This window comes from Phyllostomus discolor, chromosome 6, assembly GCF_004126475.2.
Source record: "Phyllostomus discolor isolate MPI-MPIP mPhyDis1 chromosome 6, mPhyDis1.pri.v3, whole genome shotgun sequence".
Classification (NCBI taxonomy): Eukaryota; Metazoa; Chordata; class Mammalia; order Chiroptera; family Phyllostomidae; genus Phyllostomus; species Phyllostomus discolor.
The window spans coordinates 107526747-107541539 of NC_040908.2; the positions used below are offsets into that span (position 1 = coordinate 107526747).

Sequence of the window (14793 nt, forward strand, 5' to 3'; positions counted from 1 at the left end):
TCATCTTGGAACAAAATTGTCCCAATGTCAAGTGGATCTCATTCCCTGGATGCCATTCTTTTCTTCCACCTTTATGTCACATTGGTCACATAGTACCCACACTGAAGTTTCTTGCTAGAATTGCATCTTTTCACAAGCCCCAGAACACTTGTCTCATAATGAAAATTGTCTAACTGTGGCCTGACCACTTCTACTAGAGGCATAAAGGGTGTTTGCTTCTCTTCAGTGAAGCTGAATAACCTGGTACTAGAATGTCTCCAATGTACCTGCTTCAAAGATCATCAGCCACTTCAGTGGCCTTGTGTTTATTACCAGACTCCAGATGCTGATGCCCACTCAAGCCCTATGTGACTTTGCTACCTTTCTTTTGTCATTGTAGACAGTTATTCTCATTGTGTTTACTCCTTGAGGCGAGCTCTACAACTTGGTCATTTTTCCTAATCTCTGGGAGTTTGCCTCTTGGCTGAGAGAATCCCAGTTAGCAAAATAAATAAATAAATAAACAAACCAAGAAATAGATAAAGCAGAGAGGACAAGCAGAACAACTAGAGGAGTGAAAAGGTATTCATTCATTTATTCTAAAAATAGTTTTTGATTGCTAACTCAGGGCCTTGCACTGTGCTAGAAATAGTAAGGTGAGTATTTGGTTGCTGGTTGCTGTTCTCAATTTCTCAGATATTAGAATAACTTTCATCAAAGTTATTTCCAAATTTTCATAGAAACTGCCAGAAGCTTCATAACTGATGCTTTCATGCATGTTTAAAAAATCATCAGTGGCTACATTGTATTGTTATGGGTGTTGCTTTTTGATGATGCCTCTTTGATACCTACTGTAAGTAATTCAGGATGGAGGCTCTTTAATATTATGAACTGTAGGCCCATAAAGTAACTTAAAGAGGAGAAAGGACTATTTCAAAATACCTTCAAGGATTTTGCCATGGTGCCTCACTGTGATCCTGCTCTCATTTCTCAGTTACATGTATTTGACTTTTAGTATATATAACCATGTGTAACTGTAGCTTTCCAACAGTTCATCACAAGATCTTAAATTTGTGTCTCCTGGGTGCTCTCAAAGCACTTTAATGTGCCCTCATGTGGTGGCTTGTACCCTGCTCTGCCCTGGCCCTCATCAGGATGTGCTGTCACTGTTCTCCCCCAATTCCTAACTAGACTGTGAGATTCTTAGAAAATGTGCATGGCTTAAAAATAGGGTTGCCAGATTTAGCAAATGTAAATACATGACAGCCAGTTAAAATTTGATTTTAGAAAAACAAAAAAGATTTTTTTAGTGTAAGTATATCCCATAAAATATTTGGGACATACTTATATGGGAAAAATGATTCAGTAATCTGAAATTCAAAATTTAACTTGGCTTTCTGTATTTTTTCTAGAAGCACTACTTTGAAGATGTCATATAACATGAAGATTTTATAATTCTACCTTTAAATATCATTTAGCAAAAAGGACAAGATTTAATTATTAGCTATAAAAACTTTTAAAAATAACATAAATCCCATTATTAAATACTGTAGTCTGACAGTCTACTTTTACATAAATCCTATTATTAAATACTGTAGTCTGGTAGTCTACCTTTATATCTACATTTATATATAAAAATAATAACCATGTATATGTGTGTGTATATATATATATTACAAAATGTTATACAATTTGCTGGGTTTCCTTTAAACCACAAGTTTTGAGTATTAATTTCATTTTCTTTTTCTTTCTTATGCATTCATGGGCTATTAAAATAAATGAAAGCCAATTGTTCAAATGTCAACTCATGTTTTTATTTAGTAAAGATGTTTTAAGCTGCTAGAACATGTTGGGCATGTCCTAACCAGGATAATGCATGATAGTAAGAAGACAATGAGAATATGGTCATAATTTTGTAGAAATAACACTGGATGATCTAAACAGTAAACATTTAATAACTATATAATGTGGATATTTGTGATTATAGAAATTTTGGAACTTTGGAAACAAAATAAGAGGTTCAATAAATCCAAACAAAAAAGAGTTAATAACTATATAATATGGGCATTTGGTATTATAGAAATCGGTAGAACTTTGGGAACAAAATAGGAGGTCAGTTGATATCAATGAGATGGAGATATCAAGGTTATCTAAGGAAGACTTTAGTTTTTTCTATTCTTCAGTCAATGCATTATTTATCTGTTTCTAACTGGAAATTGATTATTTATAATAAAATACACAGGATAATCAAGTAAAAAGAATTGGATTAAAATTTTGAACTAACAATTATGGTCTAGCAAAATTGAGAGCTTAAATTAAGATAGAACCTGTTTATAGTAGAAAATGGCAACGTTTCTAGGGAATTTTCTTAATTGTATTGTGCATATTATTTGATGCAGGAGAGCCATATTTAGAATGTTCTGGATTTAAAAAATCAGTTACAGGTTATTAACTTAATCCCCTGAAGCACAGCTTATGCCTCCCATACAGTTCCGTTTTCTCAGTTGTTCTTTGTTGGTGTTACAGATGCTGTGTTTCTGTGGAAGAAAGAAATCTGAATTGATATGCATTTCATCAGAGAAATAAACACAAGGCAATTCTACTCATTTATCTATCTATCTATCATCTACCTAAAAATTTAACATTGTACTCAATCTCTTATTTATTTCTCTTTCCTCCTACTTTTTATTAAGATGATAATGTATTATGTAAGGTAAAGACTTTAAGTTAAAGGCACCCTTCCTTGGGGTTTCAGAAATGGAGGAAAGATTTTAATTCTGAGATTCTGAAAATAAGTAATGAGAGAAGGTAATTTTTTTATTATTTAAAAGACTCATGAGTATGGTCACCATGGAAACCAGACATGAGTCCATGGAACGTCAAGAGACCAGAGGAGAGGTCTAGGGCTGAAATACTGAGTCTTAAATTTGGAATGCTGACATTGATTTTAACCCTCATTTCAGAATAACTTCTTCATAAATTATGTGATTTATTTTAGATAACACTGTCTTGGGATTTAATAGGTTTTGCTAAATACAACCCTGTGCTATTTTCTTTCTGTTTTTTTTCTTCCCTCTCCCTTCTTCCACCTTTTCCATCTTCTCTCCCTCTTTTTCTTTCTTCCTTCATTAATTTTTCTCTTTTTTTTTTTCTATTTCTCTTTTTTTTCCTCTTCATCTTCATTTTTTGAGTGAAGATCTATGGGGGGCACATGTGAAAGAAACAAGATGGGAGAAAACTCCCTTGGCTTTTCTATATTTATAATATAACTGAAGATTTAGGAAAATGTTATAACATATTAAAATATATAGTGAGAGCAATAATTGGAAAATAGATCATTTAAATATTCTAAAAAACTGAATGCTCTAGCTAGTTCAGTGTGAACTCATACTTTAAAAAAATGTTGATCCCTTTTGGAGGATGTCCTTATATAATTATATACCAATAAAATAAAATGATATGTAGTGAAAAATAATAATCAGTATATTTACAAATACAGGAAATTATCTAGAAACAAGCAAAGTAAAGCAATAAGAATACAATTTACATTGGTGTACAATCACGTACAACTAGACTTGCAGAATCCTGAGGTTATTGCTCTTTGTAACCTCTCTATCAGTGCACTGTCTGATGTGTAACAGCTGCTCAATTGACATTTACCTTAAAAGTCTATAAAATACACTCCCCCACACACATACATGCACAGATATATTTTTAAAAATTAATAAATAAAATGTGGAAGATTAAAAGCTACTTTTTATGAAGTTATTGGAAAATAAAATAAACCATTTTCTTGCTTTTTTTTTAAAAAAAAAGAACATTGAATTAATTATCCTTTAACATTTTGAACATTATTATCCCTTCCTGAATTTTCATAAAGTGAATTGCTATATAACTTTATTTTGCTGTTACTCTTTAAAGAAATCCAGTGATACTAGTTTAATTGAGATTTTATAATAAAATTGTTTTATTGCAGATTATATGAATCCAGTATTTCAATATTTGAAATTTACACAACTATGTGTCAAAGAGTAGAGGTATTTGTGGAGATAAGGGGCAGTATGAGATAATGGAAGTAGAACAAGTTTAGAGTTTCAGGATAATATTTTGCTTTTAGGAGTTGCTATTATAAACTTGTCTGATAAGGGTAAGCTACTTCACCTCTCTGGATTTTACCATCTACTTCTCACAACTGATATGAACATTTGGAGATATGTGTTTCCTATATAAAGTATGCCTTTAAAATGTTTGTAAATATGAAATATGTGAGTTCATTTTAAAAGATTTCCATACTCAGATGGGGCTAACAGGGCATTAATCTCATAAAAGTTATATATTTTCCTTTGCCTAATAACATGGTGCCTACACTCTTATTTATGATATCATTTATGCCAAATTAATTTAAAATAAACATAAATGTTTTCAATAGAGTGGGCATTGGATCTAAATATTGGCTGCACATTAGAATTATCTGTGAAGCTCTTTAAAAAACAATTACCTGGAACTTCCAGCCAAGATGGAGATGTAAGTAGATATGCTTTGGTTCCTCACACAAGAAAAGGACAACAATGAGTTTAAAAAAAAAAGTTACCAGAACTGCCAAGAAATTGAACTGTGTGGAAGTCTAACACTAAGGAGTTAAAGAAACATTCATCCAGACTGGTAGGAGGTGTGGAGACAGGTAGCAGGGTCAAGAGGATGCTCAGCAAGGTGACAGACCAAGCCAGGAGGGGTTGCTGCTGGCAGACTGAATGGTCCCACATTTGCGTGAAGATACACCAGGAGGAACAACTGGGAGCAAGACAGACAATACAACCCAGGGTTCCGGCGAAGGAAACTAAACCCTCAAATCCTCTGGCTGTAAACATCTGTGGGGGGCTGCTGCACTGGGAGAAACACCCAGACTCACAAGAGAGTTCATTGGAGAGACCCACAGGGTCCTAGAACATACACAAGCTGACCTACCTGGGAATCAGCAGTAGAAGGGCCGAATTTGCTTGTGGGTCATGGAGGAAGTGACTGAGAGCCAGCGAGAAATGAGCAAGTAGCATTTTTCCTTCTCTAACCCCTCCCCCACATACAGCATCACAACACAAGGAGGTGGGTTGCCCCACCCTGGTGAATATCTAAGGCTCTGCCCTGTAAATGTAACAGGTACACCAAGACAAAGAAATATGGCCCAAATTAAAGAACAGAACAAAACTCCATAAAAAAGACTAAGTGATGATGAGGAGATAGCCAACCTATCAGATGCACAGTTCAAAACAGTGGTAATCAGGATGCTCAGAGAAATGACTGAATAAAGATGCAAAATAGAGGGAGAAGTGAAGGCTGTGCAAAGTAAAATAGAAAAATATACAGGGAACCCACAATGAAGGAAAGGAAACTGGGATGCAAATAAACAATTTGGAACAGAAGGAAGAAATAAATATTTGACTAGAACAGAATGAAGATACAAGAATTAGAAAAAAAAAAGGCTCTGGGACAACTTTAAATGTTCTGACATCCAAATCATACGAGTGTCAGAAAGGGAAGAGGAAGAGCAAGAAATTGAAAACTTACTTGAAAAAAATTATGAAGGAGAACTTCCCCAATCTAGAGAAGGAACTAGACTTTCAGGAAGCCCAGGAAGCTCAGAGAGTCCCAAAGAAGTTGGATCCAAGGAAGAACATACCATGGCACATGAATTACATCAGCCAAGACTAAAGGTAAAGAGAGACTCTTACTAGCAGCAAGAGAGAAGGAGATAGTTACCTACAAAGGAGTAGGTAAGACTATCAGCTGATTTCTCAAAAGAAAGTTTGTAGGCAAGAAGGGGCTGGAAAGGAGTATTCAAAGCCATGAAAGGCAAGGACCTACATCCAAGATTGCTCTATCCAGCAAAGCTATCATTTAGAATCAAAGGACAAATAAAGTGTTTCCCAAATATGGTAAAGTTATAGGAGCTCATCATCAGCTAGCCCTCATTATATGAAATGTTAAAGGGTCTTATCTGAGAAAAAGAAGATGAAAATTATGAACGGTAAAATGACAACAAACTCACAACTATCAACTCAACCTAAAAAACAAACAAACAAATAAAACTAAGCAAATGACTAGAGCAGGAACAGAATCAAGAAATCGAGCTCACATGGAGGGTTATCAGCAGGTAGGAGGAGGGGAGAGAATGGGGGAAAAGGTACAGGGAATAAGAAGCATAATTGGTAGATACAAAATAGAGGGAATTAAGAATAGTATAGGAAATGGAGAAGCCAAAGAACTTATATGTACGACCCATGGACATGAACTAAGAGAGGGAATGCTGGTGGGAGGGGGGTACAGGGCAGAGTGGGATGGGGGGTGAAAATAATGGGACAACTATAATAGCATAATAAATTAAATATACCTGAAAAAATTAAAAGTAAACTAATTCCCTGGTTCCCTACATGCTCAGTGGTTTTAAAATTTCTATTAGTGGTCCTAAAGTGTAGCCTAAATTCAGAATTACTAAACTAGAAAGTCTATAAATCTGAATCCATTTAAGCCTGTTTCAGAATGCAGCTTATGGGAATCTGGATTGATTGATAGAATATATTCACTAATTTTTGAAAGTATTATATGTTTGGTATATATGTTTGGTAACTACTATGCCAGATATTAGGAATGCATAACATATGATGTTTACCCTACAAAAGTTTGCATTGTATCAGAGGAGGTGGGATCCTAAATAAATAATTATGATTCAATATTATACATCTTATGTTAGGGCTTTTTAGGAAAGTTATGCGCTAGCACAAAAAATGGTGGGTACTCCTTCAAGAGATTTGGGCAGTATTTCATTGCAGCCAATCTTGAAAGATGAATGAAAATGCACTCATTAGGAAAAGAGAAGGATAAAAATAAGAGTCTTTTCAAAAAGTTTTTTTTTTAACAAAGCTATGATAAAACTACATAGTATGTTAGGAAGGTAACATAGTAAAGGTAAGCCAGTAATGAAGAGAACATAAAAGAGCACGGGACCAAACAAGGAGGAGACCCGGGTGCCATACTTCCGAGTTTGAACTGTGATCTACAAGCATTATAGAAATGAGAGTACACAGTAGTGTGTGTGTGTGCGTGTGTGTGTGTGTGTGTGAGAGAGAGAGAGAGAGAGAGAAAGAGAGAATGGGATTAGGAGTAAGACCTTCTATTGTTTTCAAGTGTCCTGAAGATATCCATTCCAATCTAAGATTTAGAAAGCTGAATGTTTCATAGTTCTTTGGATTATCAAGTTCAGTTTAACTATAGGAAGCTTTTTAAGTTGAATGATGATTACATTTAAACTGCTTGCTAAATTATTATATGTGAATAATAGCTATCATGGCATAATAACTATGTGCAAGGCACTTTCATAAAGACTTGAGAGTAGTTAGCTCCTTTAACAGTAACAAAGACCTATGTGGTACTTGCCATTACTCTCTGTCTACTTCATAGAAATGGAAACTAAGGCAAAGAAAGGTTGAATAATTAGTCTGTAAACAATATAAGCAACACAACCAAGATTTGAATCCATGGAGACTGGTATCGAAGATTGTGCTTATTCATGTGGTATGCAGCATTCATCTACAATAACTATAACTAACAATGTGTTGAATGCTTGGCATGTACCAAGCTCCGTGCTTAACAAGTATAATTGATTTAGTCTTCACAACTAACTTATAGAACTAGTAATTTTCCCATTTTACACCTAAGGGGAGTTAGAAAGCAAAAGTGAATGCTTTATTAGTTCAACTGTAGCACTTGGATTCTTGGTCCATCAGTCAGAGTTCTTGATAGATCCATAGTGTAGCACAGCTCAAAAATCCTGTTAAATCTTGAAGAGATGTTAACACCAAGTGATTAGTAACATCAAAAGGCATCCTTTCATCAATTTTCAGTTTCTGGCATTGCACCAAATACTACATAAATTATTGACTTTAGCTCAATAAACTACTAAGGAAATGAAACATTGGAAAACAGAAATCTCCTAAATCACTACTGTGAATGTTAAATATGATGTTAGATTTCAGGTGATTGAGTTAAGACTCTTTATAATTAAATATATTATAAATAGTTATAATAGTTATATCTATACTATTAAGAGCATAATCATCTCTTATATATACAGTGCAAAGTTTCCAGAGATTTTATTAAGCAATGATTCCAAGACTCTGTTGTGAAGGATATAATCCTTTACACAACCTTGCTTGGTCACTTAAATGCAAAAGAGAATCCTGCTGCCATTTTATTTAATCTATTTTTGATTATAGATATAAAAGAAATCACTGCCTTTGCCAAAAGTATTAACTAAGAATTAGAAGATCTTACACTGCAATTTATAAAAGATGAACTGTACCAGACTACAAGGTGGGTTTTAAATTTTCAAGGTCCCCAAAAAGATTAGACCTCAAACCTCAAACTATAAATCTAGAGCCTTGCATATTCCAGTATACAGGATGTAAATAACTGTAAATTAAAATAAACTAATTCTCACTCCCATCATTACCATCTCCAAATATCATGTACTTACTGCATTTCAGGGATTATACATTCGCTTCACACTCATTATTGCTTATGTTAGCGGCAACCCTAGGCAGATACCATTATCCATGTTTTAGAAAAGAGAAATAAAAAGTTTCTAGTCAATAGGAAAACAGAATACAGAGATGAATTTTTCTTTATTTATGAGCATATTAATCCAATGTTATTATCAAAATTTTTGCCCACACATGGTATTGTACTGGAATAATAGAGCCAGATTGTGAGGAAATGTAATAAAAAAAAGAACCATGCTTTGCCCACAATCCTATAATAATTTTATAGTTTGCAAAATGACTTTATATATAACCAAGAAAATTAGATATTTCCCATTTCCAGAGAAGGAATTGAGGTTGTGAGGTTCAGTAGTTTGTCTAAGTGCCCTAGTTAAATAAGAGCAAGAGCCAGTTTTCAAATGCCTATTTATTAGGTTTGAAATCCAGCAGGCACTATGATACACTCTTTGGTTTGGGGTGCAAAACCTAACTCACTCAGAGTGAATCTGGGTATTCACTCTGGACTATCAGGGAAGTGCTTTGTCTATTGCCATGACAGCATTAAGCACGACAAAGGATCACAGAGTGAAGATGAGTATCTTTGTGTTTGCCACATGTATGTCAAGAGCACAGGTTGGGCAGAGCTTCATCCTGGAAAACAGTGGTGGAAGTATCTGTAGTTTCCCAAGTACTGAGAGGACAAAGCTCTTTAATTAATGTATTTTTACCCAGTATCATGAAAAATTGAAAACTTCCCAGGCCATATTCTAAATCTTTACTGCTTGAATAATAGGGAGATAAGTGACACTAGACCCATAAATTCTTTGAGTTAAATTTGCATGTTATGCCTGGAACTTGAAGTTTTCAACAAAACCATGTAATATGAAAAAGGTTTCCATTTTTCTTGTAAAATTCTTGTTAAAACATTTAGTTTTTAAAGACCATTTAGAAAAGTTCCTATGTAGAATATTAGCATTTAGTAACAGTAGCAACAACAAAATTCTTTTTTTCTAAGAATAACCATTTTCTTATATCAGATGATAATTAGGGAAGACATTTTCTGTCATAAATAAATGTTTTCTGCTAGACCGCAGATTCTACATTAGTCTAAACCATTCACGTGTTTGTCACCTCTTTCTGCATGGTTTTTGTCTTCTATATCAATAACTTTTATGTATATAATCGCCTCATTCATGTTTTGAAATCAGGCAGATTAAATTTATTAAATAAAATCAGCTAAAACAGCAACCTCTATTTTGCAATTAAGTGTACTGAAATACAACGAAGGTTTTCCAAGCTCCACTTAATCGACACCAATATCTTTTCAGTTTCTATAAAATGGTAAGTGTTCTCCTGTCTCAGAAGTGCCAGCTGTTGTTCCCTATGCCTGTAACCCACTTCCTTTCTTCTCTCCCTTTGGTTATTCACCCCTTCCTACCCCCAACCCAAACAACACAAACACACTCATCCTTTGCATAGTTGAATCTTTTGGATCGTTACCAAATATTACTGTCTCAAAGAGATGGAGTTTTTTACTGCCCTATACAAGCAAGATATCCAGGGGCCTTCTAATGCTGTTATTCTTTATAATTTGCCTGTTAAATTCTTTATCGCGCCTCCTATAAGTTGCAAGACATATTTGTTGGTGTGCCCCTTACTTGACTTTATTTTATTTTCCATTCTATCCCCAGTACCTAGCCATGTCTGGTCCATGCTAGTTTAATAAATATGTAACAAGTAGCATCAGTAAACCTATATACACTCATATGTGCATACCTAATAACTTGGTTTTCTCATGTCAAGCCAGTATTTATTTTGTTGCAGTTTTTGATTGGCAACTGGCAAAATAAAAATGCTTGATGGAGTGTTCATTAAATGAATGAAAATTTCCTTCAGAGAAATTATTTTAAAAAACCACATATAATCTGTGATTTGATGAGTTCAGATAATCATACAATTGCAAAATATTCAGTATTGCAAAGAGCTTTTTGGAGTCTAAAATATGAGTTGGGTAATTCTAAGCACAAATGCAAAAACAGAATGTACGAGGTATATAAGAGTGTTCAAATTGCAGAAGAGTGCCGCCATTCAGGGGTCTTACAATTCTCCTGCAAACATTCACATAGTTGACTGTCAGTGATCCCAACTAAGAAAATAAAGGACAGCATGCATGTAACATGTATATCTCTATTTTCATAAATGTTTATTCAGACATTCAAATATATTTATTGAGTAGCTTCTATGTGCCAGAATTTTCTTTGGATTTGGAATATAACAGTAAAACAAAGATTCCTTTCCTTGAGGAGTTCACATTCTGATGGTGGAGGGGGGAACAAACAGATAATACACAGTAATCAAAATGGTGAATAGATTATATAATCCAATCATATTATGATCTAGAAATATGGAGGGAATAGTGTTAGGTAAAAGGGATCAGGAGCACTGAGATCATGAAGTATAAAAGTTTACAGTAGGGTAGTTTGGGAAGGCCTATTTAGAGAAGTAAGATTTGAGCAAAGATTTGAAGAAGAGGAGTTAGCCTCCTTCAAATGGCAAGTTCCTGGAGGACTTTGATTTAAGCTAACTTCTTACAAAGAACACTCTTTCTGCTGTGTTGAATACAGCTGGTAGAGAAAAGGGAAGAAGCTATAAGTTACTAGTTGTAACCAGATAAAAGATGATGTGGCTTGATTCAACATGGTATCTGTGAAGGTGGTTAAAAGCAGTAAGATTCTGGATATATTTTGAAGATGAGAGAAAGAGAGGGTTCCAAGTTTCAAACTTAATCAATCATAAGTATAAATAACTTTTTTCATCCCACACAAGAACTACAATATTTTGATTAATAGCTCATCTTAAGGCGAAAATCATACCCTTGAGCAATTTACAATCAGAACTTACTTTTGGGACATAGTTGTTTTTATGCTCCTTTTACTTTTAATTTTACCTAATTCAGCACTTTATAATTATGAGGTAAATCTATACTGTAAAATGTCACAGAGCAATTTAAGATTATATAATTTTGTTTTCCTTCTCATCTGAAAATACCACTGTGTACTACATGGAGAATGTTCTTCACATCTTAGCTTTTAGAGCACAGGAAGTGGATATGCCTTGGTAAACGATGTACTATTAAATGTAATATTACCTTCATGGAGTGCTTTATCATGTGTGACATGCTTTAACATGTTTCATCTCATCACATCCTCTCCATAACACTGGGAGACAGCAGGGAAGGAAATTGAAGACTTTAAGTGACTAAGTGGCCACCATGAGATCTTCCCTAATCTCAGCCCACTCACTTGTATACTTTGAGCCAGTTCCAGCTGACGAAGAAAGATGGGGGATTTTGTGTGTCCTATGATAACCATGGTAACAAAGACTCAAATCTTTGACCTTGCTATACAACCAATTCTTCATCCAATTGGGCTAGTAAATCATTTTTTTAAAGATTTTATTCATTTATTTTTAGAGAGAGAAGGGAGGGAGGGAGAGGGAGAGAGAGAGAAAGAGAGAGGGAGAGAGACATCAATGTGTGGTTGCTGGGGGTCATGGCCTGCAACCAAGGTATGTATCCTGACTAGGAATCGAACCTGCAACACTTTGGTTCGCAGCCCATGCTCAATCCACTGAGCTATACCAGCCAGGGCTAGTAAATAATTTTATATATAAGACAATTAATTATATTTCCAAAATCCTCTTATCATTAGTTACCCTTTATTTTCCTCAGAACTCTCATTATTTTTTTTTGTATTTTCTCATCTGTATCATATTTCTCATCTTTCTTATTCAGGAAGATCAACCACAGCTTTGCTGGCCTCTCTACAAAGTAGTAAAGTTTGCTTTGTGGATTGCAATAAAAGAATCTCAAAAATTAATGGCACCATCAGAATACACATGAAAATGGGGAGAAAAAAGATGTCATTGTAAAGATCAACAAGGTGTGGTAGATACTTACATTTTTCTTTTCCTGTTGAATCCTGGAGCTATCAAAGAACAAGTTGCCTTGTTTTCAAGGATGCTGTGGGAAACCTACATTAGTAATGTATGCATCATAACCAACATCATCAACTTCAGTGTTTTTATCTCTTAATCTTTCATCCAAATGCTACAACACCTAGGGCCCAAAATTCAGCTAGGGAGGTATATAGATAGGTATAATAATCACATTGCTCCAATGCCTTTCTTTTCTTTATATGTAGCTATGCAATTAATTTATACCAATTTGTTTTTCAGAGGCAGAAATGAAATGTTTTTGGGAATTTAAAATTAGCTCAGCATATCTGTATATATCTATATTTATATCTATATCTATCATTTATATATAGGGTGTGGCAGAAGTAACACCTGCTTGAATGTGGTTGTTAGGGTACATGAACATCTCACATGAGATACCATTTTGAACATTTCACCTAAAATGACATATGGTGTGCTTGAGTGTGATATTGTCATGTTACAGAATTACATGCTTATGATTTTGTAATAAAAGACTTTGTAATAAAAATGGGGTATTATTTGTGCCACACCCTGTGTGTGTGTGTGTGTGTGCGCGCGCGCGTGTGTGTACAATCTTGGTGAGTTATAGGGGTGGTGGGAGAAGGGAAGCAAAGTCATAGTGAAAGATATTTAACTGCTTTGGAGGAAGAAATTTTAATGGGTGTAGAATCATTTGTAAGAAGTGCAGACATGCAAAATGGCATTAGTAATAAGTAATGCCATTAAAGAGACCATTCTTTCTAACCACTCACACCTCTGAATCTGGGTTCCGGACTTCCTGATTTTCTCTACCCTCCAGCACTGAAGACCCTTCTCCCAAACATTGTCAGGGGTTTAAGTAACATCGTCAGAGAGAAACTCATTATCTACCTGCTCCCCAGCTTCTCTCTGAGTGACACACCACCCACGCCTCCCCACACATTTCTTCTTCCGCGGCTTATGGAGGGAAGCTGAGGAGCTGCAGCGGGAGCCTGAAGCAACCGTCTCCTGAACCCCGAGACTATGATGCTGCAAGACACTTGTCACCCATTGAGTCTGTGCCCTAGTCGTTCTACCGCCCCCCGCCGTGCGCTGCAGGAGTAGGAGCCAGCCCAGCGCTGCGCTCCCAGCTGCGTCTGCCTGAGTGCGGCACGTGCTCCAAGCGCTGGCGCGGGAGAACCAGCGCCACCGCCGGGGCCCTGAGCCGCTCTGCCTGCTGCCACCGCTGCCTCCATCGCCGCCAGTAGCGCTCCCGCTGCAGCCCAGGCCGCTAACCGAGCGCAGGAAGCCCGCGAGGAGCGGCTGGCTGGGGGCGCCAGGCTCAGGGCGCACATCTGGTAAGCGCAGCGCGTTTTTCTTTCTTTCAGATCTCGAGTCACCACGGATGTAGGATACCGCCGGAGCCCCTCCCCCAGCACAGGGCTGGAAAGCATTCAGTCAGGGGGCGGGAGCTTGGGCAAACGGACCCAGGAGGGCAGGTGGTAGGCAGGTGAAGAACTGGTGGAGCCAGGGACGCTACGAGGTCCTGCAAGTTTAGAAAAGTCACCCTGCAAGGACGTGTGCTGTGTGAATCAGACATGAATTTCTAGTCAGGAGCCCAGGCTACCGCGGCATAGCTCCAATGAGAGGTTTATGAAGATCATTTTGCTTTTATTTGCATGAGTGAGGGATTTAAGTGTTTTGTTTCCATAGAAAACGAACTAAAAAATATCAGAGGAAAACATAGAGATCTGAAGCAAAGGAGACATTTGGACACCTCTCTTTCTTTCACTCTCATACCAATGCATGTGCACAAAGGGGCGCATTTATCAAGGAGGGGGGGCTTTACCATCTTTGAGGCTATTAGGTGTTTTGGGAGCTATAAAAGCTTTCGCTGTTGCTTCCCCCCGGAAAGAGACAGCAAAAAAAGGGACCTTGTTGGGCATGAATGCCAGTGTTCCATTTCTAAAATGACACTTCCATGACTACATTAACCGGAGGAAGGGATTTTCTATAACAAGGGGCCATTTTAAGGGGGTACACATGGAACTCTGGACCTTTAAGCTCAAGTTTATGTACTCCAGGTGAAGCTAGGAAGACATCCTTACTCTGGGTTCCTTTGTGGAACTTTGGCAAAGGATGGGGTTGTAGAGAGTGGTGGGGGGAGAGAGGAGGAGAAGGGAGCTGAATATGACTAAATGAACTGTGTGAGGAGGAAGAAGGAGCAGAAGGCTGGACGTCAGGTTTGGAATCACTGTGTTCATTCAGTTCCACCCTGAGTAGTCTCTGGGCTGGTCTCCAGGGAAATGTGTGACCTTGAACAAATTCC

At 36.5% G+C, this 14793-nt stretch overlaps 1 protein-coding gene across 2 annotated transcripts in view; it reads left to right on the plus strand.

Moving 5' to 3' along the window:
- The first annotated feature begins 13662 nt into the window (after positions 1–13662).
- GRM5 (glutamate metabotropic receptor 5) overlaps positions 13663–14793 on the plus strand; it is a 475733-nt gene continuing 474602 nt past the window's right edge. For both annotated transcript variants that reach the window (XM_028516315.2, XM_028516316.2), the window contains exon 1: positions 13663–13822. The gene's annotated coding sequence lies outside the window, so the exon portion shown is untranslated. The remainder of the gene's footprint in view (positions 13823–14793) is intronic.